The sequence below is a fragment of the Cynara cardunculus genome (genome assembly GCF_001531365.2).
Source record: "Cynara cardunculus var. scolymus isolate 2C chromosome LG 6, CcrdV1, whole genome shotgun sequence".
NCBI lineage: Eukaryota > Viridiplantae > Streptophyta > Magnoliopsida > Asterales > Asteraceae > Cynara > Cynara cardunculus.
In genome coordinates, this window is record NC_037533.1 from 2056057 (window position 1) to 2056531 (window position 475).

The window sequence follows — 475 nt, forward strand, 5'->3', positions numbered from 1 at the left end:
GTGCCATACGGCTGATTCTCATGTTTATCTCTTATTCTTTTGTGTTTATCATACATACCATTTTATGGCTCTTGCTGACCAATGACTTCTATCCTATTTCCATGGCATTGAGAAGTGATTGTGCTATCAGGTCTGATACCTCATCAGGTTGTCAAGGAACTGAAAACCAAGATGTTTTGTTGTTGATGTTGCTGCTGTTGCAGAAGAGGAAGAGGTTTATGAGGGTGGTGTTAAGCCATAAGCCATTAATTTGGTGAAGACAAAGGCAGGTGTATCGAGCACAGGTAGTAAAATCTCTCAAGACTCTCAATGGAGACATAGTGAATGCTATCATGGACCTCACCACTTAGTTTGTGGCTCTTTTGACGGTGAGTTTTGGAGTTTATTGTTTTCCTTCAATTATCTTTATTGTGGTAGGAGATGAAATGAAAACAAATTTATTTTCATAAGAATCATTGATATCGTTATTGTGTAT